The 25601-nt window shown below is 36.1% G+C and overlaps 1 protein-coding gene across 6 annotated transcripts in view; it reads right to left on the bottom strand.

Moving 5' to 3' along the window:
• Positions 1-25601, bottom strand: part of CDH18 (cadherin 18) — a 1280123-nt gene that overhangs the window by 130779 nt on the left and 1123743 nt on the right. The gene's annotated exons all lie outside the window — the stretch shown is intronic.

Raw genomic sequence — 25601 nt, 5'->3', positions numbered from 1 at the left:
ATAAGTTGCTTGTATATTTTTGAGATTAGTTGTTTGTCAGTTGCTTCATTTGCTATTATTTTCTCCCATTCAGAAGGCTGTCTTTTCACCTTGCTTATATTTTCCTTTGTTATGCAGAAGCTTTTAAATTTAATTAGATCCCATTTGTTTATTTTTGCTTTTATTTCCAGAATTCTGGGAAGTGGATCATAGAGGATCCTGCTGTGATTTATGTCGGAGAGTGTTTTGCCTATGTTCTCCTCTAGGAGTTTTATAGTTTCTGGTCTTATGTTTAGATCTCTAATCCATTTTGATTTTATTTTTGTGTGCCATATGACCCAGCAATCCCAATTCTGGGCATACACACCGAGGAAACCAGAATTGAAAGAGACACAGGTACCCCAAGGTTCACTGCAGTACTGTTTATAATAGCCAGGACATGGATACAGTCTAGATGTCCATCAGCAGATGAATGGATAAGAGAGCTGTGGTACATAAGCAAAATGGAGTATTACTCAGCCATTAAAAAGAATATATTTGAATCAGTTCTAATGAGATGGATGAAACTGGAGCTGGTTATACAGAGTGAAGATATATGGAATTTAGAAAGATGGTAATGATAACCCTGTATGCGAGACAGCAAAAGAGACACAGATGTATAGAACGGACTTTTGGACTCTGAGGGAGAGGGAGAGGGTGGGACGATTTGGGAGAATGGCACCGAAACATGTATACTGTCATGTAAGAAATGAATTGCCAGTCTATGTTCAATACAGGATATAGGATGCTTAGGGCTGGTGCACGGGGATGATCCAGAGAGATGATATGGGTTGGGAGGTGGGAGGGGGGTTCAGGATTGGGAACTCATGTACACCCATGGCGGATTCATGTCAATGTATGGCAAAACCAATACAGTATTGTAAAGTAAAAAAAAATATATATATATATATAAAGCTTCAAATAACTATATAACAGAAACCTTTAATTAAAATGTAATTTTATAAAAAATTTCAACCAAGGTTAAATTAATGAGATTTAACACTATCAGTTCAGTTCAGTTCAGTCACTCAGTTGTATCTGACTCTTTGCGACCCCATGAATCAAAGCATGCCAGGCCTCCCTGTCCATCACCAACTCCCAGAGTTCACTCAGACTCACGTCCATGGAGTCAGTGATGCCATCCAGCCATCTCATCCTCTGTCGTCCCCTTCTCCTCCTGCCCCCAATCCCTCTCAGCATCATTATACATAAATACAATTAGGCCATATAGATAGGTGAATGTAAAACATCTATAAAAATAATTTCTGAGTTAATAACTTTTTTTAGTTTTGGTATATTTCATTTTTTTGGTTAGTGCATTTGTAAGTGTATGGAGTATTCTAATTTTCTTCTAAAGGTAAAATTGCATGTTTTAAAGTGCTATATGTTGTTGTTGTTCAGTCATTAAGTCATGTTCAATTCTTTACAACTCCATGGACTACAGCATGTCAGGCTTCCCTGTCCTTCAGTATCTCCCAGAGATTGCTCAAGTTCATGTCCATTGAATTGGTTGGACATGCCTTCCAACCATCTCATTCTCTGTCAATTGTTCTCCTCCTGACCTCAATCTTTCCCACTATCAGGGTCTAATCCAATGTGTTGGCTCATTGCATCACATGGCCAAAGTATTGGTCCTCAGCTTCAGCATCAGTCCTTCCAATGAATATTCAGGGTTGATTTCATTTAGATTGACTGGTTTGATCTCCTTCTGTCCAACAGGCTCTCAAGAGTCTTTTCCAGCACCTACATCAAGATACTGAAAACTGTTTTTATATGCGTGTCTCTATGTATCTGCTTGTTATTCAACAAAGATTTTTCCCAGTTTTATAAATTTGTTTACCCTATACTTGACTTCAAATATTATTTTTTTAGTTCAACAGCCCTCCCCAACATAACAGTTCATGAGTAGAGCACCTTCTGTGAAACATGATCCCCTGATATTAATCATGTGCTTTGACCAGGATCTGTCAGATTGCTAAACGTACCATATTCCTCTTAACAAAGTTATTTGACCTGGGAAAAGCATGAGACCCACAATTTTATAGGACTCCACCATTCTTCTCACAGTCGATGGATACAAGGATAGGCAGTTGATTCACAATGATTCACAAGGAGATTCCATTCCCCAAAATGTTCAAACTGGAGCTCATCTCTCTTCGCTGTGATACACTGAAAGAAGCTTTTGACAATAGGTGTGCTTCCAAAATTCATGTTGGAATAACTAATCTAAGGTCTGTAATAAATTTTTTGAATCCTTAAAAATGTTACAATATTCCTGAAAGTGAAAGTTTTAGTCACTCGGTCATATCTAACTCTTTGCAACCCCGTGGACTGTAGTCTGCCAGGCTCCTCTGTCCATGGGATTTTCCAGGCAAGAATACTGAAGTGGGAGCCATTCCCTTCTCCAGATCTTCCTGACCCAGGGATTGAACCTGAGTCTCCTGTTTTACATATAGATTTTCTTTATCATCTGAGCTACCAGGGAAGCTCCAGGAAGTTACATATAAAATAGAACACTGTTCCAATGAAAAACATATAGAAAAGTTGCAAAATAAATTAGAATCTATTTCCCAAAACTTTTTGAGATAGGCTAGGAAGTCAACTTCCTGGTTGTGAAAGACTGTAAATTCCAGCTATACTATAACTTTCTATAATTCAATAAGCCACCTAAAGGACTTTTGGCTAGTGAAAATTAGGGTGATGACACTTGTAAAAAAAAAAAAAGAGTCTTTATACACAGAGATAAATAAGTAAATCACAGAATTATTATGATGGTGTTATTACAAAGCACATCATTTTAACAAAGGAAGTTGAAAAAATAGTACCAGTGGGTCATAAAAGAGGCATGGCTCAGAAAACCTTTAGGCAGTCTTTCAAGAGGAAGCCTATTCTGGAAGAAGAAGATTCAGTTCAAAGGAAGAATGGATATTTGTTGCTAGACAGACCTTTGTTGACAAAGTAATGTCTCTGCTTTTTAATATGCTATCTACATTGGTCATAAAACTTTTCTTCCAAGGAGCAAGTGTCTTTTAATTTCATGGCTGCAGTCACCATCTGCAGTGATATCAATGCCCTTAGATAATTCCCTTTCCTCAAATGTTGGCTAAATATGGGGGCTCACTTCTAGTAAGTTGAACATAGCAAAATTATTGAGGTATCACTTCTTAGGGCTCTTCCCTGGTGGCTCAGATGGTAAAGCGTCTGCCTACAATGTGGGAGACCTGGGTTCGATCCCTAGGTTGGGAAGATCTCCTGGAGAAGGAAATGGCAACCCACTCCAGTACTCTTGCCTGGAAAATCCTATGGACAGAGAAGCCTGGTAGGCTGCCGTCCATGGGATCACAAAGAGTCAGACACAACTGAGTGACTTCACTCATCACTTCCAAGATACGCTTATGAAAGCGCTGTGGTTTCTTTCATGAGTATTATTTTTCAAGTTCCCTTAGATTGCTTCCCTGGGGGAAACTATCTATGATGTTGCATTGAAGCCCTATGGAGTGTACCATATGACAAGTGACTGAAAACTGGCAACAGTGATGTTAGTAAGCTGGAAGCAAAAACCATCCCTGCCTCCCCCAGAAAAGTTTCTGATTATGATCACAGCCTCTGCTGCCAAACATACTGGGATCTAATAAACCTGAACCTGAAGTACCCAGCTAAGTCAAACCTAGATTCCTGATTTCCAGAAATCATGAGGTAATAAATATTGGTTGTTTAAGCACCTCAACTGGATGATTTGCAATACAGCAATAGATCATTCATATACAGCAGCCTTGTAGTTGTCAGTGATTTGACAAATATAAGCGACCCTATTTAGTTCTTTCCTTTCTGTGTTGCTTTGCATAATGCTTGGGGAAATTAAAAGCAAAATTGAAACAAAAATCCAAACAAGCAAACAAAACATGATAAGCAGTTATTCTTAGAGCAAAGTTTTCAAATGTCTTTTAATCTCCCAATTTTATTTTGTAAAGAAATAAATTATTGCTGTTATAGCCAGTGCTCAAGGTGAAATACTTATAATCAAACTATCAGCTCATCCTCCTAGACAATTGCCCCAACCTTTTTAGCACCAGGCACCCATTTCATGGAAAACAATTTTTCCATGGACTGGTGGTGGAGGTTGGTTTGGGGATGATTCAAGCACATTATATTTATTGAGCATTCGATTTCTAATGCTGCTGCTAATCTGACAGGAGGTACTGGTCCTCTGGCTAGAAGTTGGGGACTTCTGGGTTAGAGGATACCATGAAGTAGGTGCATGCTTAGTCATGTCTAACTCTTTGAAACCCCATGGACTATATTCTGCCAAGGTCTTCTTTCCATGGGATTCCTAGGCAAGAATACTGGAGTGGGTTGCCATTTACTTCTCCAGAGGATCTTCCCAACCCAGGGATTGAACACATGCTGCCAGCTGTTCCTGCACTGCAGACAAATTCTTTACCACTGAGCCACCTTGGAAGCCCCTAGAAGACACCATACATTCAGTAATTACACTCTTTGCCTTTTTTTTTTTTTTTTTTTTACCAAACGGAGTTGAAAATTTCTTTCCACATAAAAACCTACACCTGGACTTTTATAGCATCTTTATTCATCACAGATAAAACCTGGAAGTCATCATTTATTTTTGCTTTTATTGCCTATGTTTTGTGCCATATTCACGAAATTTTTGCCAAGACCGATGTCAAGAATCCTTTTCCCTCTGTGTCCAATGGATGTAAAATTTCAATCATACTCTCTCTTGTGTGTGTCAGTCATGTACGATTCTTTGGGACCAGATGAATTGTATCCCATGATGCTCCTCTGTCCATAGGATTATCCCAGCAAGAATACTGGAGTGGGTTGTCATTTCCCACTTCAGGGGATCTTCCTGAGGATTGAACCCATGTCTCCTGCATTTTCTGGTGGATTCTTTACCACTGAGCCACCTGGGAAGCTGACTCAATGATATCAGATGATTTAATAATTCTAGAGACCTGCTGTATGACATGGTGCCTACAGTTAACAATGTAGTTTGTGGTTTTCAAAATATGGGACTACAGCAAACTAAAAGAGTTCTGCACAGCAAAGCAGATAATCTACCAAAAAAAAAAAAAAAGGGCAATGCAGAGGATGCATGGAAATATTCGCAAACTTACAAAATATATAAATAACTCCTACAACTCAAGCAAAACAAAACAGAAACAATAACAATTTTAAAAATGCACAAATGATTTGAGCAGACATTTCTCAACAAAAAGACATAAAAATAGGCAACAGTTATATGAAAATATGCTCAACATCATTAATTATCAGGGAAACACAAATTAACACTTTAGTGAGAGTTAACCTCAAACCTGTTAGGTTGGCTATTGTTGGCAAAACAGAAAATAAAAAGCATTGGCACGGTTTTGGAGCAATTGAAATCCTTAGACACTCTTGGCGGGAAAGTAAAATGGTGTAGCAGCTATATAAAAGAGTATGGAGTTCCTTGAAAACAGTAAAAATAGAACTACAACATGATCCAGAAATCCTACTTCAGGGTACATATTCCAAGGAATTGAAATTACAATCTCAAAGAGATATCTGTGTCCTTATGGTATCTGCAGCACTATTCACAATGGCCAAGATAACAGAAACAACCCATGTCTATTTTATTCATAAGTGAATAAAAATAATGAATAAAGAAATTGTCCAATAAGATAAAAATATCAGCAATTTGCGAAACAGAACTATTGAATGTATAGTGGGTATGTGTGTATATATGCTATTCTAGTGAGATAATTATAGAATTAATAGAAGAGAAAATTTTAAATAAAACAGAGATATTATGATAAATGGATATGAATTTAATGAACTTTTGAACTCTCTGACAACAAAGATCACTAAGAATATAAAAATAAAGTTACTAGGATGTAAATGATTTCAAGGAAACCAACACCTCTGGGATCCAGATGCTTTTAAAGTAGAAAGCATATTCTAAAAAGAGCCCAGGACACTTAATGCTCAAATATTTTATTAACATTTATGTTAAACATAAATATTTACACATTCCTTTGAAATTTAATTCTAAATATATTTTTTATGTTTTATCACATTTTAAGATACTATGGTTAACCTTGGGAGGAAATATCTAAAATTATCATAAAATAACAAGAGATTTTAGAGACAACTTTACACGCTAGTTGTAACAAAATCATGCAATGATCAATTATGAAGACATACAGCATGTAGAGCCACCTTTAAGAATTCTGACAACTGAAGGTCAACAGTCCAAAAATAATTAGGTTACTATTATCTTTGAATAATAATGATAACACAAGAATTTTCATTTGCCTGTTATTTTATGAAAATTAGAATTCCCTTTAGGAGTAAAAACACTTGGGAGAATCTTTAGTTCAAATGTATTTAGATATCTTTGACCTGTGGTCTAAAGTTTTGGCTTTTCTATTCATGATATAATTCAATCACATGGAAAGAGTCAGTTTATGATTTAGAAAGAAATACACTCTTATTTAAATAAGATTAGCAAAGGTCAACATTCTCAGAATCTTGGTACACAAGGTAAATGATCTCTTGGCTTTCTGTGTTATTTTTACTCGGTAATTGCTCTCTCTGGGAAAAAGAAAAAAGATTTTACCTTGGATAATTTTACAGTACAGTCTAATAAGCATTTATATAGTTGCCAAAAAACTCCCTCAGTGTACTCTGCTTGAGTTCACAAAAAGGTTATATATTGTAGGAGTGTTATTCAACTTTCAAGAGGAGTAAGGAGGACTAAAAAAAATACATTGAGATTTTCTTTCTCACAGACACATATAAAAACACACACACAAACAAATCATATGGATTGTGGTTTTTTTTTTTACTATCATCATGTATATATTAGCTTGAGAGAGAGAGCATGCATTCATTTTACAGAAATAAATTTTATAATTGGGTTCATAAGGACAAACACAAATTTAAAATAATAAACTTGGTTCTTAATTTTCCCTGTTAAAATTAAGGGGAGAGACTTCTTTTTCCCCCAGTTTCCTTTCTTTTCTTGGAGCATTTACAAGAGAAAACTTGTCATGTGTATGACTATATATGTGAACTATTTATATATATATTGCATAGTTAGAAAATATTCACTTTAAAGTCTCATAATGTCATAGATACAATCATAGATTTAGTTGATATAACAAAGGAATTGATTAAAAAATATCTTTTATAGAATAGGTTATGCATTAAAAAATAAAATCCCAATCATTTAACATATTTTTTTAAAATGAAGAAACTTATTTTACACATTATTTGGTATATAAAACAGTCAACTTTTTCTAACCTATAGCTTGGCTTTTGTAAAAAATAGTCATATTTAATAATTGTGCTTTTCCAGTATACTCACAAGCTACAACAGAACAGCCCTGGTTATTGTTTTGATAGTCATCAGTTATGGAGGGATATGCTGCCTGAATTGTGAAGCAATAAAGAATCACTAAAAAAAAAAAAACTTTCATAGCAAAGCAAATTTTTGTTTTGTTTAAGGCTAAAGTATTTAATGACTTGCAAAACTATGATGCTAAAACTGTCCCAAACTAAGCAGAGTGTCCACATTTGCACCACTACATGTTGTGAGGAGATGAGCTATAGTTGATGAAAATTACAACCAGCCAGCCTACGTAATGCTGTGAGGTAAGCTCTTTTCCTGCATCTATAATTTTTGGATATATTTTGGTCTTTATAATACACAAATATCACCAGGATATGTTTAAATCTGGGTGGTGTTTTAATATTAAAACATGTTGAGTTGCTTTAATCTGAGTTTCTTTTTTCCCACTCATAAAAATTTTCTTTCCAAACATTTATATTTTGTTGTTGTTTTTGAAGGGATATTTACATTCATAGATTTTTCTCTCTGTCCTCTCCTGCATTTAAAATACTATTGTGCTTATTGTATAAAGATTTTTCTCTTTTTTCTCATTTTTATATAATTGTTTTCATATGATCATTGGTTCTTTTGATTTGTATTGCTTTCAAGACTGATCTTCATTAAGCATTTTCAATTTTCTAGAACTCCTAATTTATTTCCTACATCTTCTTTTACACATCGTCAGGGTGCTGAACAAAAATGTATTTATATCAGAAACTTCAAGCCTTTCTTGCTTATTACGTTGAAACTATTTCTGTTTCTATTTTATTAAAAATGATGATTAGCTTTCAAACAAGAAAATTTGTTGCCTATACTTGGTTTATCTTCAGATCTCTGGACGTCTGTAATATCATCTTCTATTTTATCATAGTAATTGTATATACTCCTAACTATTATGATTTTATAATACAAAAAGCTTTTTAAAATCTTTATTAATTATATATAATTATTATGAGTATTATGTTTTAAAATATACAAAGCAAATTATATTTTCCCTATGTTTATATCTTTTGTGTAAAGAAATGTAATGCTTATGCAGTAATATTGATCAATCACTTTATGTTTAATGTCTTTCTTTTTTAATCTTCCCCTTTTCTAATGCCATAAAATAACCTAATATTTTCCTTTAAAGTATAAATAACATATGTCTTTAATCACTTTGGTAAACCTTTAAGATGTTGAGTTGTCTACTTTTACAAGGATGACCACTGGTGCCTGTGCCTTTCATAATCTGATGTGTATTTCATCTGTAACTCCAACTTGGACATATACCAAGTCCTGGGGTACACACTGTATGGCTTCCTAAGGGCTTCACAAAGTCCACTAGATCTTCTTTTCAAACCAAGCGGATGTTGATATCTGTTCTATCAACTCCCCTTCAATTATTTTCCTTTAAAAATTCTTGATTATTTATGAATATGTACCCTTTCACTTGACATTTTGGATCAGTCTAGATTATTGACTCATTCACTAAATGTCACTTACCTTGTGCCAGCATAATTTCAGGTACTGTGCACATGTGCAAAGTCACTTCAGTTGTGTCTGACTCTTTGTGACACCATGGCCTGTAGCCTGCCAGGCTCCTATGTCCATGGGTCCTCCAGACAAGAAAACTGGAGTGGGCTGTCATGCCCTTCTCCAGGGATCTTCCTGACCCAAGAACTGAACCCACATCCCTGAAGTCTCAGTTCTTTACCACTAATACCACCTGGGAATTCCCAGTTTCAAGTACTAAGTATACAGTAAACAAAACAGACCAAAATCCTCATCCTTTTGGAGTGCACATTCTTATGGGCAAGATATATGAAAAAACTTTATAGTATATTATGAAGTGATATTGCTAAAAATAACAGATTTTTATTATCTGTTTATATGTTGATTAATCACCAAAATATCTCAGACAACAGCAAATATTTAAGTCTATCTTGCATAGTATAAGAACTATAACTAAGTTATAACTGCTGGGTTAGGCTCAGTTCAAAGTGAATTTTCATTCCAGAATATGAGCTGAAAAGATAGTCATTGGGAAGGCCAAGATAAGGAACAAAGGGTGAAGCCACTGAATGGCATTTAAAGTGCCATGTGGCATGTCTATTCATATTTGGTTGGTAAAACAGTCTTTGGCACAAAGTTAAGTAGCAGGAGCATATACGCTATTTATAGGAAAACATGATAAGGGAGGGAAAGAAATAAATGATTCTGAAAAAATAATATAACCTGTACACAGTCTACTCTCTGGACTCAAATAACTCTTTAGTTTATTCTCTAGACTCTAAGGAACTATGTGTTGCTTAGAGTTAAAAAATACTTACCAGTTCCCTGACATTCCCAAATCTCTTTAAATGAAAGATCTTTCAATATAATCATATACAACATAGCTTTTCTTCTTCCAGAGACCACTCAATTAAGACTCATTATTTGCCCACCACAAATTCAACATATAACTGGGGATAAATAAGGACAAAATTATTGAAATAAAAATCTCATTTAGATGGAAAAAAAATGTTAGTGGCTCATAGCAATTCAAAAATGATTCTATGCAATCATTACAAGGATTTCTGTCCTTAAGACTTTGAGGCTAATTTATTTGTTGAACTATTTACATTTTAGCCATAAAAGTCATGAAATTTTGGTTTCTGCCTCTTCTTTTTCATGTCTGTTACAAAATATACTGGCATTTTTTTCTCCTGAGCTCATCTCTTTTTTGTAGTATCTTATCAAATACAGCCAATAGCAATCAACTCATAGACATTCTCATTTAAAATCTCTTCTCCTAAAGCCATGGGTACATTAGGTACATTTTCTGCCCTCCAAGTATTCTAGGAAAATATTTATCAAAGCAAAATACAGTCACCTTATAGCATCCTATAAGCATTACTTAGTGCTTTGCTCTTCTTCAAACACAAATCCACATATTTTGTTGTTGTTGCCTTAGTCAAATTAATTGCTGAATCCTAAATTCAATGGGAGAATAACTTTCACTAATAGGAAAGTACGGCAGAGACAGGAAGAGAATATTTACATCTAATAGGGCAGGTAAGAGAGATACCAAGTATTTGAGGATAGGAAGTCAGTAACATGCTATTACAAACATAATTCTCTGAGGAAGTGAGACAAATGAGAATGAATGTTGTATAATGATTGCAGTCCCTGACCCAAACATCTTAAGTAGTTTGACAATGAGTTTGAATAATGAACTCGCTGAATGCACTTTTTGTTTTAATGCATCTTCATATCATCTTTTTAAAATGCAATTTAGCATGTTAACGGTTCTCTGAGAAACAGATTTTCCTCTTTCTCCTCAATTTTGAAGCCACTTCTCTATTGTTCTTTGTACTCTATTTTTGTTGACAAGTTCATGGTAAGTTAATTGCTTTCTTTTTGGTTTTGGAATTCTAAACTTCACCATAACACATCTAGGTGATAATAATTTCGATCCTGTTTGGAACTTCTTATAATTTTTTATTTAAGGATTCATGTCTCTATTCTTGAAAAATCTTAGTCTAGGTTTTTTGTTTGTTTGTTTGTTTGTTTTTGAATACTGCCTCACCATTTTCTTTGGTGTCTTCATACGAAAGTCCTCTGAATGTACATTTGAAAGTTTATTTTTCTTTGGCACATGATTATTTCTCTCTCTTTAATCTTGAGCCTCTCAGATGAATTTTGGTTGATTTTCTTCAAATACGTCTTCTAGTTTCCTTTCTCTGTGTTCAGTTGTGTCTAACTCTTTTCCTTAATTTCCTTAACTTGTTCTTAACATCAATGCCTGTGCTATATCTTCTGTTGATTGACAGGTGCAGTTTTTTCCTTTTTTTTGTTTTAAATTTCAGAGCAAACCCTGGTTTCATGCCATACACATCGCTCTAGTAACATCTCACGGAATTCCTGGGATTGTATACTCCCTCTTTCCTCCATGGCTCTCAAGCTAAGATGCCAAGCCAGATCCTGCCTTATAGTTGCTCTGAGCTCCCACAACATCAACTTGACAATTTCTTACTTGAAGTACCAATGCACTCACACTACTATGACCACGTGAAAATATGAAGTCTACTGAGGGAAAACTTATATCGGTGGCAGAATGCTCATAAACTCCTAAATTCTTATTATTCCAGAGTATCACACTTAGGCTTTACAGAACTCTATAAGAGATCTCTGGTAGAAAGGGACTCCCACATGTTCTTTATATTTTTAAGGTCAGAAGACAGCACTGCAATACCTAGGCAAATATGCAAGAGTATATTCTCCCTAGCAGAACATGTGACTGTATTGGGAAAAAAAAGGAGTATCTGAGTTCTATAGTTAATGCCAGCTTACGGATTCTAGGACTAACTTATATCTATTGAATTGTGTGTGTGTGTGTGTGTGTGTGTGTGTGTGTGTGTGTGAGAGAGAGAGAGAGAGAGAGAGAGAGTGTGTTTTAACAATGAAATCAATGTTCAGATTGCAACTTTTTTCCCCTCATTCCTCTAAAGTTCCTTTTTATAGTAGCTACATAACTGCTGTAAAAGCAAAATATCAATAATTTATACACTACATTTATTTTCCTATAAAGATCAGGAAGGTTGGTTCACTCTTAGCAGTTATAAGATATAGCTCATCAGTTGCCGTAGAACTGGGAAAGGTAAGTTTTCATTCGAACCCCAAAGAAGGGCAATGCCAAAGAACGTTCAAACTACCATACAATTACACTTATTTCATATGCTAGCAAGGTATGCTCAAAATCCTTCAAGCTAGGCTCCAACAGGATGTGAATGGAAAGTGTCCAGATGTATAAGCTGGACTGAAGAAAAGGCAGAGAAACCAGAGATCAAATTGTCAACATCTGTTGGACTGTTGAAAAAGCAAGAGAAATCCAGAAAAACATCTACTTCTGCTTCATTGACTATGCTTAAACCTTTGACAAGTGGATTGCAACAAACAGTGACAAATTCTTAAGAGATGGTAATATCTGACCACCATAGCTGCCTCCTAAGAAACCTGTTTGCAGGTCAAGAAGCAACAGTTAGAACCACACATGAAACAATGAACAGTTTCAATATTGGGAAAGAGCACATCAAGGTCAAGGCTGCATATTGTCACCTTGCATATTTACTTTACATGCAGAGTACATCATGCAAAATGTGGGGCTGAAAGAATTACAAGTTGGAATCAAGATTCCCAGGAGAAATATCAACAGACTCAGATATGCAAATGATGCTACTTTAATGGCAGAAAGTTAAGAAGAACTAAAGAGTCTCTTGATGAGGGGGAAATAGGAGAGTGAAAAAGCTGGCTTAAACCCAACATTTGAAAAACTAAGATTATGGCATCCAGTCCCATCACTTCATGGCAAACAGATGGGGAAAAATGGAAACAGTGACAAACTTTATCTTTGTGGGCTCCAAGATCACTATGGATGGTAACTCCAGAAAAAGACGATAGCTCCTTGGAAGAAAAGCAATGACAAACCTAGACAGCATGTTAAAAGGCAGAGACATCAGTTCCCCAATAAAGACTGGTATAGCTAGAGCTATGGATTCTCCAGTAATTATGTACGGGAGTATGAGTTGGACCCTAAGGAAGGCTGAGCACCAAAGAATTGATGCTTTTGCATTGTGGTGTTGGAGAAGACTCTTGAGAGCCCCTCGGACTGAAAGGAGGTCAAACCAGTCAATTTGAAAGGAAATCAACCCTGAATGGACTGATATTGAAGCTGGAGCTCCAATACTTTGGTCACCTGATGCAAAAAGCCAACTCACTGGGAAGTACCATGCCTGATGCTGGGAAAGACTAAGGGTAGGATGAGAGGAGAGCAACAGAAAATGAAATGGTTGGATGGCATCACCTTATCAATGGATAAAACTTGGCACAAACTCGAAAATTTTTCTCTTAAAGAAATGTCTGTTATACCAAATGTCTACTATACAATCTATAGCATTTTTGATGCCTTAAATTATTTTAAGGTAGAATTTATTCTTTTAGGAAAGTTAAATATATTGGAACACTTAGGATTAATCCTGGATATGAAGCTTAGACTGGCTGAACTATGAGGTGACAGAATGTGCATTATTGAATTCTAGGGACCATATTATTTATAGCATATTAGTAATGTCCTTTTCTCTTAGTTTGAATATATGTGTATTATTTGTAAGTAATGATCTGCCTCATTAGCAAGTTTTAAAGATAACTTTAAATAATATTACCTATTTTGGTGTTGACTACATAATTTTACATGGCATAGAGATACAGATATCATTTCATATTTTATTTCTGAATGTGCCATAATTTCACATGTCATATGTGGTCCTTTCCAAATAACTTCTTAGAATCTATCATAAAAAGCTAATGATTAGCTGAAGCACATTTAAGAAAGGAAGAGTTGATGGGAATAACAAAAGAGCATTTGATTCTTGTCCCTTTTAATACACTTTTTTTCCCAGGATAGTCTTGATTCTAATTGTTTTTTAGAAGACTTTGTGTCTATGCTTCAATAACTTTCCAAGGTGAGCAAATAAGCCATTCCCTAAGATTAACCCCATGCCCTAGCCTGTAAGAACTGCAATCAACTAATCATTACATTTATGCAAACTAATTAATATTTTATTACATGAATAACATTTACTTGGGAAAGTGACTATCTTTAATAACATATATATATTTATTTATAGAAGATTTTGAGAGATAGAAAGTTGATTGAAACATAAGTGGCATAGATATTGTGATATATGACTTACCAGGATATCAGACATCATAAATTAACCAGAGAGTTTTAAAATCTCTATATTAACTTGTTTTATGCATATACAGTATAAACTGGAGCCGATTATACAGAGTGAAGTAAGCCAGAAAGAAAAACACCAATGCAGTATACTAACACATATATATGGAATTTAGAAAGATGGTAATGATAACCCTGTATGTGAGACAGCAAAAGAGACACAGATGTATAGAACAGACTTTTGGACTCTGTGGGAGAAGGAGAGGGTGGGATGATTTGGGAGAATGGCATTGAAACATGTATACTATCATGTAAGAAATGAATCACCAGTCTAGGTTCGACACAGGATACAGGATGCTTGGGGCTGGTGCACTGGGATGACCCAGAGAGATGATATGGGGAGGGTGGTGGGAGGGGGGTTCAGGGTTGGGAATTCATGTACACCTGTGGTGGATTCATGTCAATGTATGGCAAAACCAGTACAGTATTGTAAAGTTAAAAAAAAAATTAAATTTAAAAAAATCAATTAAAAAAATAAAACTAAAGAGCTCACTGGAAAAAAAATAAAAAAAATAAAATGAAAATAAAACAATTTACATATGATAGCATGAAACAGAATAGAACATTTAGGAATAAATTTAACAAAAGTCTAAGACTTGTACACTGAAAACTATAAAATATTTTGAAATAAATTATACATAAAAACAAACAAAAAAAGAAATGCTAATTTCAAATTAAAAACAGAAAAAAGAATTTCCTGAATCTAAGACACTTTTATTGAATACTAATCATTAAACATTATGTTAAGCTCTGCCTAAAATATTTTTAATACATGAATAAAATGAATTACTAATCCTATGGCTATTTGAATTCCATACATTAGAAGGACAACTGATTTACATCAGAATATTCATTGTAATCAGGAATAATATCTTTAAAATTGCTTAGTCTACTTCTGCATTATCATGTGTCAACATGCACTATAGCAAAACTGGTTCTCCTGTACAAAATGTGCTTTTCTTCAAAGCAATGATACAATGGGGCTACTTTTCTTTTTATCATCCCCTCATTTATAATCATAAACATGATTCATAAAAAACTGAAAGAATGTTTAGAATTTCCCTGGTGGTCCAAAGGTAAAGAATCTCCCTTCCAATGCAGGGGATATGAGTTTGACCCCTGATTGGGGAGCTAAGACCCACATGCCAAAGGGCAACTAAGCCAGTGAGTTACAACGACAGAAGACTACATACATCATAGTAAAAAAAAAAAAAAAAAAAAAAAAAGTGAAATTATAAATACAAACTGAAAACTTTTCCTACTTTTTTTCAGTGTTCAATGAAGAATAAGAAATTGATTTGTAAAGACTAGTAATAATCAAATCATCTCTAAGAAATATATGCCCGTGACCATGAACACATATATCTATACAAGATAAACAGAACAAGTAAAAATGAGTGAGTAAATAAATAAATAAATCAGTCTACAACTCTGCCATAGTATGCAGCCAAACAGACCAAAAACAAATCATAAAATAATTAACATGTTATAACTGATCATTTTCCACCTAGGTAATTTCAAATTATTCTAAAATAGACAACTTCAAAATTAAAATAATTCTGCTGCTGCTGCTGCTGCTAAGTCACTTCAGTCGTATTCAACTCTGTGCAACCCCATAGATGGCAGCCCACCAGGCTCCCCCATCCCTGGGATTCTCCAGGCAAGAACACTGGAGTGGGTTGCCATTTTCGTCTCCAATGCATGAAAGTGAAAAGTGAAAGTGAAGTCGCTCAGTCATGTCTGAATCTTAGCGACCCCATGGACTGCAGCCTACCAGGCTCCTCTGTCCATGGGATTTTCCAGGCAAGAGTACTGGAGTGGGTTGCCATTGCCTTCTCCAAATAATTCTACAAACTTATTAAATTTAGCTGTTACCTTGTCTGAGAGACTATTCTCTTCAGGTATATGTATCTGGTTTAAAAGAATAAATATAAAATACCTTTTCAATTTTTTATTTTATATAATAACTCATAATATAGATAAATATATTTTGTCTTTAATAGGGTTGAATGAGAAACTATTTTTAATAGATTCCCAACTTTCTTTCAAAATGTATACTTTCAATTTAGCTAGGTTAAATATCTAATTGACATACTGGTTTTCCAAGTACTTTCTATGACCTTTCAACTTAAATTAGTGGAGTGGTCTTTCCAATCTAGATTTGATGGGATGGTATATATCTAACTCTGCTGTGGGCTTAGGTGCTCAGTCATGTGTCTGACCCTTTTCAACCCCATGGACTATAGCTCATCAGGCTCCTTTGTCCGTGTGGATTTTCCAGGCAAGAATACTGGAGTGGGTTGCCATGCCCTCTTCCAGGGGATCTTCCCAACTCAGGGATCAAACCCAGGTCTCCCACATTGCAGGTGGCTTCTTTACCATCTGAGTCACCAGGGAAGCCCATATCTGACAATCTCTCCCATCAAAACTACAAGTACACAAGCTGCACAATGTACATAAAATGACTGTCATTGAAAAGCATTCAATGCAGGAAGGTCTGGATGAGGTATAGTCCTTGAGGGACAGGAAGCACATGAGATGAGTTTTATATTCACAGGGACTCAGGGCATTTTTCAATATAACGTGCTAAAGAGAAGACTCTAACAGAAATTATGTACTTTGCGAGACCAAGGTTGGGATTAAAGGGCTGCCATAGTAGCTGAAAGGAGAATGAAGGCACAAATAAGAAACTGTAGAGAAATGAACCCCAAAGACTGAATGTCTTTCCTTGTGGTGATTATAGATATATGCACTACATTTGTACATGTAGAGACTCAAATAAACTGAAATAAAGCAAAGCTGAAAGATATAAAGAGCTACACAGATATTTCAGAAGGTAAGAGGCACCAGGAATCAGAATTAGTAAATGCTTTTGACTCCAGTTTATATTAGAGAAAAATTAGTTCTTAGGAGTAAGAGTTAATTTCCCAGGAGTAAGGGAAAAGATGAAATATACCAGTTTTTGCAGAGTTTAACTGTGCTGCTGCTGTTGCTGCTAAGTTGCTTCAGTCGTGTCCAACTCTTAGCGACCTACCAGTCTCCTCCACCCATGGGATTTTCCAGGCAAGAGTACTGGAGTGGGGTGCCATTGCCTTCTCCATAACTGTGCTAGTATGGGGCATTAACTCTATATTATATAAAACTCTATGTAAATTACCTACATTTGTAAATTTGAGCAAATTCAGGCAGACAGTGACAGACAGGGAAGACTGGCATGTTACAGCCTGTGGAGTTGCAACAAGTCAGATATGACTGAGCAACTGAATGATAACAACATACTCTAAATTAAATCTACAAGAAAACAGCAAACCTCTGTGGATAAAGGTGACATAATCAGGAACTTCTACAGTTGCCTAGATACAATGTTCAACCACTAATGATAAGATACACTTGAAAATGGAATATGACTAAAATAAGAAATGAACCAGTCAGTAAAATGACCCATAGATGATGTTGATTTGGGAATTATTAGGAAAGGATTTTTAAATACCTAAAAGGTCCCTCCAGTCAAGGCTATGTTTTTTCCAGTGGTCATGTATGGATGTGAGAGTTGAACTGTGAAGAAAGCTGAGTGCTGAAGAATTGATGCTTTTGAACTGTGGTGATGGAGAAGACTCTTGAGAGTCCCTTGGACTGCAAGGAGATCCAACCAATCCATTCTGAAGGAGATCAGTCCTGGGTGTTCACTGGAAGGACTGATGCTGAAGCTGAAACTCCAATACTTTGGCCACCTCATGCGAAGAGTTGACTCACTGGAAAAGACTCTGATGCTGGGAGGGTTTGGGGGCAGGAGGAGAAGGGGATGACAGAGGATGAGATGGCTGGATGGCATCACCAACTCAATGGACATGAGTTTGGGTAAACTCCAGGAGTTGGTGATGGACAGGGAGGCCTGGCGTGCTGAGATTCATGGGGTCGCAAAGAGTCAGACACGACTGAGTGAATGCACTGAACTGAACTGAAGATCAATGCTTAAAAACATATAGAAAACTATTAATGGCTATAGAAGTAAAATAGAAAATAAATGAATAGCACCAGAAAGATAAATTATAACTGACTTAAAGCACAAATCTTTAATAAGAAAATGGCAATTCCATATAAGGCTAAATATGAGACAAAAGTAGCAAAACTCAAAGAGGCTCAGAGTTTAAAGTTGTTCCACTATTTCAAGTGATAAATTATATCTTAAGGTCGAATGAAATAAACTGTAATATATAAAGCAAACATTAAAGAAAATAGAAGAAAGTAAAATAAAACATTGATGGAGGATAAAATGAACAAAATTAAATATATGAATAATTCATAGAAAGTAAGGAAGGAGAGAATAGAAAAAAACAAACAAAAGAAACAAGTACCAAGATAATGACTTAAATAAAAATGTATCAGTAATTATTTATGAATGTATCAGTAAACTATTTGGGCAGTTAGAATAGGAAAAAAGAGTCCAAAATAGTGGTGGCTAAAAGACAGAAGGGAAAAGCCTATGAAAATAGAACAAAGGACGGTCCAAGGACCAGAGAACCTTGAGTGAAACAAACAGCCTTCCTGGCTAGCCCAATTTACAGAGAGCAGGCTCAGAGGGAAGAGAAAAAACATATAAAAAGAGGAGTCAAAATTGAGCTACTTGCCTCTTTTGGGTTGGCCCACCCTCATGCCTTGAGGATGTATTTTTCCTTTGCTTGCCAAATAAAACTGAGCTGTAGCTGAGCAGTAACACTAGTCTGACATTTCAAATTTTTGCTGTGGTGAGACAGAACTGAGGAAACTACACACAACCCCAACAGTTAAAAATAAACAACAAAATGTGAAGCCAGATTAAAACAAATGAACAAAAATTTAGTTTAGTGGCTTACATAAAACATTTTAAAAATAAGAAAATATAGTGAATAAGGAAAATCATGAAAAATATTGTTTCAGCCAACTGATAAATTAAAAAAAGGAAAAGAAAAATCTTGAATAATTATATTAATATCAGATAAACTGGACTTTAAGTTATAAATCATTGTTAAAGAGAGATGCTTCAAAAGGAAATATTTTCAAACTAAGAGAAAGACATTATGCCTTAAATCTGGGTACATCCAGTAACATGATTTCAAACTATACTTAACCAAAAAAAAATCAAAAATTTAAAAACAAATAGAAAAATCTAGTATCTTAATGGCATACATTAATATACATCTCTCAGTAGCTGACAAATAAAACTTCTGTTTGGCTATAGAAAACTGGAATGACATACTGAATAAAGCTACAGTCCTGGGAGTTCATCTTTCACCCAAAAAAGATGTCATTTTCATTATTGGGGAATGGAATACAAAAGTACAAAGTCAAGACATACGTGGAGTAACAGGCAAATTTGGTCTTGGAGTACAGAATCAAGCAGGGCAAAGGGTAACAGTTTTGTGAAGAGAACATATTGATCATAGCAAAAACCCTCTTCCAACAATACAAGAGAAGACTCTACACATGGACATCACCAGATGGGCATTACTGAAATTGGATTGATTATAGTCTCTGCAGCCAAAGATGGATAAGCTATCATTTCAGTTCAGTTCAGTCACTCAGTCATGTTCGACTCTTTGCGACCCAATGAATCACAGCATGCCAGGCCTTCCTGTCCATCACCAACTCCCAGAGTTCACTCAAACTCATGTCCATCGAGTCAGTGATGACATCCAGCCATCTCATCCTCTGTCGTCCCCTTCTCCTCCTGCCCGCAATCCCTCCCAGCATCAGGGATAAGCTATACAGTCAGCAAAAACAAGACTGGGAGCTGACTGTGGCTCAGATCATTAACTCCTTATTGCCAAATTCAGATTAACTTGAAGAAAGTAGGAAAACCATGAGACCATTCAGGTATGACCTAAATCAAACTGCTTACAACTATACAGTGGAAGTGACAAATATATTCAAGGGATTGGATCTGATAGACAAAGTGCCTAAAGAATTATGGATGCATTTTTAATGGTTGAGTAATACTCCATTGTGTATATGGCTGGTGCACTGAGATGACCCAGAGGGACGGTACAGGGAGGGAGGAGGGAGGGGGAGTTCAGGATGGGGAACACATGTATACCTGTGGCAGATACATGTTGATGTATGGCAAAACCAATACAATATTGTAAAGTAATTAACCTCCAATTAAAATAAATAAATTTATATTAAAAAAAAGAATTATGGATGGAGATTTGTGACATTGTACAGGAGGCAGTGATCAAGACCATCCCCAAGAAAAAGAAATGCAAAAAGGTCAAATGACTGTCTGAGAGACCTTACAAACAGCTATGAAAAGAAGAGAAGCAAAAGGCAATGGAGAAAAGGAAAAACACATGCATTTAATGCAGAGTTCCAAAGAATATCAAGGAGAGATAAGAAAGCCTTCCTCAGTGATCAGTGCAGAGAAATAGAGGAAAACAATAGAATGGGAAAGACTAGAGATCTCTTCAAGAAAATTAGAGATACCAAGGGAAAATTTCATGGAAAGATGAGCACAATAAAGGACAGAAATGGTATGGTCCTAACAGAAGAAGATATTAACAAGAGGTGGAAAGAATATGCAAAAGAATTATCCAAAAAAGATCTTCACAACTCAGATGATCACGGTGGTGTGATCACTCACCTAGAGCCAGACATCTTGCAATGTGAAGTCAAGTGGGCCTTAGGAAGCATCACTGCAAACAAAGCTAGTGGAGGTGATGGAATTCCAGTTGAGCTATTTCAAATCCTAAAAGATGATGCTGTGATAGTGCTGCACTCACTATGCCAGCAAATTTTGAAAACTCAGCAGTGGCCACAGGATTGGAAAAGGTCAGTCTTCATTCCAATCCCAAAGAAAGGCGATGTCACAGACTGCTCAAACTACAGCACAATTGTACTCATCTCATAAAATAGCAAGTAGTGCTCAAAATTCTCCAAGCCAAGCTTCAATAGGACATGAACTGTGAAATTCCAGATGTTCAATCTGGATTTAGAAAAGGAAGAGGAAGCAGAGATAAAATTGCCAACATCTGTTGGATCATGAAAAAAGCAAAAGAGTTCCAGGACACATTTACTTCTCTTTTATTGATTATGCCAAAGCCATTGACTGTATGGATCACCAAAAACTATGAAAATTCTTCAAGAGATGAGAATACCAGACCATCAGATCTACCTCCTGAGAAACCTGTATGCAGGTCAAGAATCAACTGTTAGAACTGAAAAGGGGAAAACAGACTGGTTTAAAATTTGGAAAGGAGTACAAGGCTGTATTTTGTCACCCTGTTTATTTAACTTATATGCAGAGTACATCTTGAGAAATGCCAGACTGGATGAAGCACAAACTGGAATCAAGTTTTTGGGGAGAAATATCAATAACCTCAGATATGCAGATGATACCACATTTACGGCAAAAAGCAAAGAACTAAAGAGACTCCTGATGAAAGTGAAAGAAGAGAGTGAAAAAGTTGCTTTAAAATTCAACCTTCAGAAAACTAAGATCATGGCATCTGGTTCCACCACTTCATGGCAAATAGATGGGGAAACAGTGACAGATTTTATTTTTTTGGTCTCCAGAATCACTGTAGATGGTGACTGCAGACTTGAAATTAAAAGATGCTTGCTCCTTGGAAGGAAAGTTATGACCAACTTAGATAACTTTTTCTTAAAATTTAAATTATTATTTTAATTGGAGGCTAATTACTTTACAATATTGTATTGGTTTTGCCATATCAACATGAATCTACCACAGGTGTACATGTGTTCCCCATCCTGAACCCCCCTCCCACCTTCCTCCCTGTACCATCCCTCTGGGTCATCCCAGTGCACCAGCCCCAAGCATCCTGTATCCTGCATCAAACCTGGACTGCTGACTCATTTCTTATATGATATTATACATGTTTCAATGCCATTCTCCCAGATCATCCCACCCTCTCCCTTTCCCACAGAATCCAAAAGACTGTTCTATATATCTGTATCTCTTTTGCTATCTCACATACATGGTTATCATAACCGTGTTTCTAAATTCCATATATATGCGTTAGTATACTGTATTGGTGTTTTTCTTTCTGACTCACTTCACTCTGTATAATAGGCTCCAGTGTCATCCATCTCATTAGAACTGATTCAAATGTATTCTTTTTAATGGCTGAGTAATACACCATGTGAAGAGTTAACTCACTGGAAAAGACTCTGATGCTGGGAGGGATCAGGAGCAGGAGGAGAAGGGGATGACAGAGGATGAGATGGCTGGATGGCATCACTGGATGGACATGAGTCTGAGTGAACTCTGGGAGTTGGTGAAGGACAGGGAGGCCTGGCGTGCTGCGATTCATGGGGTCACAAAGAACTGGACACGACTGAGCAACTGAACTGAACTGAATACCCCATTGTATACCACAGCTTTCTTATCCATTCATCTGCTGATGGACATCTAGGTTGCTTCCATGTCCTGGCTATTATAAACAGTGCTGCAATGAACATTGGGGTACACATGTCTCTTTCAATTCTGGTTTCCTTGGTGTGTATGCCCAGCAGTGGGATTGCTGAGTCATAAGGCAGTTCTATTTCCAGTTTTTTAAGGAATCTCCACACTGTTCTCCATAGTGGCTCTACTAGTTTGCATTCCCACCAACAGTGTAAGAGGGTTCCCTTTTCTCCACACCCTCTCCAGCAGTAATTGCTTGTAGACTTTTGGATTACAGCCATTCTGACTAGAGTGAAATGGCACCTCATTGTGGTTTTGATTTGCATTTCTCTGATAATGAGTTATGTTGAGCATCTTTTCATGTGTTTGTTAGCCATCTGTATATCTTCTTTGGAGAAATGTCTATTTAGTTGTTTTGTCTATTTTTTTGATTGGGCCATTTATTTTTCTGGAATTGAGCTTCAGGAGTTGCTTGTGTATTTTTGAAATTAATTGTTTGTCAGTTGCTTCATTTGCTATTATTTTCTCCCATTCAGAAGGCTGTCTTTCACCTTGCTTATAGTTTCCTTTGTTGTGCAGAAGCTTTTAATTTAATTTAATTTTATTTTATTTTTTTTAAATTTTAAAATCTTTAATTCTTACATGCATTCCCAAACATGAACCGCCCTCCCACCTCCCTCCCATAACATCTTTCTGGGTCATCCCCATGCACCAGCCCCAAGCATGCTGCATCCTGCGTCAGACATAGACTGGCGATTCAATTCACATGATAGTATACATGTTAGAATGGCATTCTCCCAAATCATCCCACCTCTCCTCTCCTCTGAGTCTTGCATACAGGGTCGTCATTGCCATCTTCCTAAATTCCATATATATGTGTTAGTATACTGTATTGGTGTTTTTCTTTCTGGCTTACTTCACTCTGTATAATCGGCTCCAGTTTCATCCATCTCAACAGAACTGATTCAAATGAATTCTTTTAACGGCTGAGTAATACTCCATTGTGTATATGTACCACAGCTTTCTTATCCATTCATCTGCTGATGGACATCTAGGTTGCTTCCATGTCCTGGCTATTATAAACAGTGCTGCGATGAACATTGGGGTACATGTCTCTTTCCATTCTGGTTTCTCGGTGTGTATGCCCAGAAGTGGGATTGCTGGGTCATAAGGTAGTTCTATTTGCAATTTTTAAGGAATCTCCACTGTTCTCCATAGTGGCTGTACTAGTTTGCATTCCCACCAACAGTGTAGGAGGGTTCCCTTTCTCCACACCTCTCCAGCATTTATTGCTTGCAGATTTTTGGATCGCAGCCATTCTGACTGGTGTGAAGTGGTACCTCATTGTGGTTTTGATTTGCATTTCTCTAATAATGAGTGATGTTGAGCATCTTTTCATGTGTTTGTTAGCCATCCGTATGTCTTCTTTGGAGAAATGTCTATTTAGTTCTTTGGCCCATTTTTGATTGGGTCGTTTATTTTCTGGAGTTGAGCTGCATAAGTTGCTTGTATATTTTGAGATTAGTTGTTTGTCAGTTGCTTCATTTGCTATTAATTAAAAGTCCCATTTGTTTATTTTTGCTTTTATTTCCAATATTCTGGGAGGTGGGTCATAAAGGATCCTGCTGTGATTTATGTCAGAGAGTGTTTTGCCTATGTTCTCCTCTAGGAGTTTTATAGTTTCTGGTCTTATATTTAGATCTTTAATCCATTTTGAGTTAATTTTTGTGTATGGTGTTAGAAAGTGTTCTAGTTTCATTCTTTTACAAGTGGTTGACCAGTTTTCCCAGCACCACTTGTTAAAGATATTATCTTTTCTCCTTTGTCTATTCTTGCCTCCTTTGTCTATTCTTGCCTTCTTTGTCAATGATAAGGTGTCCATAGATGTGTGGATTTATCTCTGGGCTTTCTATTTTGTTCCACTGATCTATATTTCTGTCTTTGTGCCAGTACCATACTGTCTTGATGACTATGGCTTTGTAGTAGAGCCTAAAGTCAGGCAGGTTGATTTCCTCCAGTTCCATTCTTCTTTCTCAAGATTGCTTTGGGTATTCAAGGTTTTTTGGATTTCCATACAAATTGTGAAATTATTTGTTCTAGCTCTGTGAAAAGTGCCGTTGGTAGCTTGATAAGGATTGCATTGAATCTATAGATTGCTTTGGGTAGTATACTCATTTTCGCTATATTGATTCTTCTGATCCATGAACATGGTATATTTTTCCATCTATTAGTGTCCTCTTTGATTTCTTTTAACAGTGTTTTATAGTTTTATATATATAGGTCTTTAGTTTCTTTAGGTAGATATATTCCTAAGTATTTTATTCTTTTTGTTGCAATGGTGAATGGATAACTTTTTAAAATACAGAAACATTGCTTTTCCAACAAAGATTTGTCTAGTTAAAGCTGTGGTTTTTCCAGTATTCATGTATGTATGTGAGAGTTGGACTATAAAGAAAGCTGAGTAGTGAAGAATTGATGCTTTTGAAGTGTGGTGTTCGAGAAGACCCTGCATATCCCTTGGAGTGCAAGGAGATTCAACCAATTCATCCTAATGGAAATCCGTCCTGAATATCCATTGGAAGGTCTGATCCTGAAGCTGAAATCCAATCCTTTGGCCACCTGATGTAAAAAACTGACCCATTTGAAAAGACTCAGATGCTGGGAAAGACTGAGGCAGGAGGAGAAAGGAATAAACGACAGAAGATGAGATGGTTGGATGGCATCATCGACTCTTTGGACATGAATTCAAGTAAACTCTGGGAGTCGGTGATGGACAGGGGGGCCTACTGTAGAGTCAGACTGGACTGAGTGACTGAATTGACTGAACTGATTGAATAAACCTGAACTAATTTATATATGTAGAAACAAACCATGAAGATGGTTCACCTTCTTGTAAATCAAGTAGATGTTGACATTTAAGGAAACTCTCACGAAGTTTCAAAATACATGTCTTAACCATAATAAACTAGGTATCTTTTCTAAAGTATATGGGAAAAACTTCCACTTGCTAGTAATTAAAACATACAGTTCACATTCTG

Source organism: Ovis aries, chromosome 16 (genome assembly GCF_016772045.2).
Source record: "Ovis aries strain OAR_USU_Benz2616 breed Rambouillet chromosome 16, ARS-UI_Ramb_v3.0, whole genome shotgun sequence".
Lineage (NCBI taxonomy): Eukaryota > Metazoa > Chordata > Mammalia > Artiodactyla > Bovidae > Ovis > Ovis aries.
The sequence above is the reverse complement of the archived record's forward strand: the minus strand, read 5'-3'. Positions and strand labels throughout refer to the sequence as shown.